Genomic DNA, 2,500 nt, shown 5'->3' on the forward strand with positions numbered 1-2,500 from the left:
GCAAGGCTAGCGTCCAAGGCTTGTGCGCATGGCTTGTGCGCAAGGCTTGTGTCCAAGGCTTTTGTGCAAGGCTCGTGCGCAAGGCTAGTGTGCAAGGCTTGTGCGCATTGGCAGGTAGCCCACCAGCATGCACGATCCAAATGCCACTCACGCGACAACACGGTGCCAAGCCGGGCATGGTGTGCACTCAAAACCAATCAACGGACAGAGGTCATGCGTCATGGGGGGGATCTAGCAAGGCCATGGGGAAGGTCATGGAGGACCTTGGAAGCAAGCGCAAGACGAGAGCGAATCGAACAAGGGGCCAGGACGGGGCCTTGTGCCCATGGTCTTCGCAAGACAGCGTCCAAGGCACCCGAAAGCCCAAGGGAACCCAAACCCGGCCGACACTTGCAATCGCACATGCTCTCTGCAACACACCATCAATGCCGCCCAACGGGGCCAGCACGAGCAGTCCTCCGCGGTCCCCTGGCCCTGCGCACGTTTGTCTTCGAAACCGAGCATCAATGCCACAGAAAGTGCCGGGGCGCCAGCTGGAGCCATCATCCGCGTTGCCATGGCTCGCTTGGCCTTGGCTTGCCAGGCCCCGACACGAGCAATCGCGCATTTTCTTTGCAACCGACCATCAATGCCGCCCAACGGGGCCAGCACGAGCAGTCATCCGCGGTCCCCTGGCCCTGCGCACGTTTGTCTTTGAAACCGAGCATCAATGCCACAGAAAGTGCCGGGGCGCCAGCTGGAGCCATCATCCGACGTGCCATGGCTCTGGTCCCATGGTCTTCGCAACCGAGCATTCGTGACACCCGCGGGGCCAGGACACCAACCCTTCCGACACGAGCATTCGCGCATGTTCTTTGGCCACACAACGGCGCCAGCACGAGCAAAATCATCCGCGGTGCGGTGGCCTTGCACGGCCTTTTGTCTTTGGAACCAACCATCAGTGCCACGGGAAGTGCCGGAGTCCCGGCATCCGCGGTGCCAAGTCATTGCGCCCTTGGTCTCTGCAGCGGGGCATGCCGGGCACTCCCAACCATTGCAAGCAAGCAAGCAAGCAAGAAAGAAAGTAAGTAAGTAAGTAAGTATTACATATAGGGGCGGGACATGCGGGGAGATCTGCGAAACGTGCATTACGGGGCACACGCGTACCTACCGGGGCATACCGACCCCTATTGGGGCACACGTGTGCATATCGGGGCATACCGGGCCTATCGGGGCACACGCGTACATACCGGGGCATACCGAGCCCTACTGGGGCACACGTGCGCATATCGGGGCGTACCAAGCCTATCGGGGCATACGCATGTATCCCAAGGCATACCGAGTCAATCCGGGCATACGCGTTCATACCGGGGCGTAACGGGCCTATCGGGGCATACTTGGGCATATCCGGGCAAAAAATGCCCAAAACTTGCGCAACCTTGGCAACCGTGGTCCATTCCTCTCTATATGCCTAGCCTTGCCAACCGTGGTCCATTCCTCACTATATGCCATGGCCTTGTGCCCATGGTCTTCCCAAGACAGCGTCCAAGGCCCCCGGAAGGCCAAGGGAGCCCAACCCAGCAATGCCCTGCTATGGCAAGCCAAGGCCAAGCATTCCGGTGCCTATCCGGGCAAAAATGCAATTCCTCTCTATATGCCTAGCCTTGGCAACCGTGGTCCATTCCCCACCATATGCCATGGCCTTGTGCCCATGGTCTTCCCAAGACAGTGTCCAAGGCGCCCGGAAGGCCAAGGGAGCCCAACCCAGCAATGCCCTGCTTTGGCAAGCCAAGGCCAAGCATTCCGGTGCCTAACCTTGGCAACCGTGGTCCTTTCCTCACCATATGCCATGGCCTTGTGCCCATGGTCTTCGCAAGACATCGTCCAAGGCGCCCAAAAGGCCAAGGGAGCCCAACCCAGCAATGCCTTGCTAGGACAAGCCAAGGCCAAGCATTCCGGTGCCTATCCGGGCAAAAACGCCCAAAGCATGCCCATTCCTTAGCCTATCCAGGCAAAAACGCCCAAAATCTGCACATTCTAGTGCCTATCCGGGCAAAAACGCCCACCAGCATGCCACCCTCCTATAGGGTTTGCGCAACCAACCAGCCTAACCACCAGTGGCAACCAAAGGTGCTGTTAGCGACGACTTCTGAAGACGCAACGAGACGCGACGTGTTTGCGCCCAGACGCGACGAGACGATGCGGGATCTGCGCCCAAGAATGCCTAGACCCGTCGACTTGATGCGGGATCAGCTCGCCCAAGCATGCCTAGTGTGCAAGGCCTGTGTGCAAGGCTAGTGTCCAAGGCTAGTGTGCAAGGCTCATGTGGAACGCTAGTGCGCAAGGCTAGTGCCCAAGGCTTGTGTGCCAGGCCCGTGTGCAAGGCTAGTGTCCAGGGCTTGTGTGCATTGCTTGAGTGCAAGGCTTGTGTGCATTGCTCGAGTGCATGGCTTGTGTGCAAGGGTTGTGCGCAAGGCTAGTGTGCGGGGCTTGTGCGCATGGCTAATGTGCACGGCTTGTG

Source organism: Tasmannia lanceolata, unplaced genomic scaffold (genome assembly GCF_043159265.1).
Source record: "Tasmannia lanceolata isolate RefF3 unplaced genomic scaffold, GAP_Taslan_0.1 ptg000200l, whole genome shotgun sequence".
In the NCBI taxonomy this organism is placed as follows: Eukaryota; Viridiplantae; Streptophyta; class Magnoliopsida; order Canellales; family Winteraceae; genus Tasmannia; species Tasmannia lanceolata.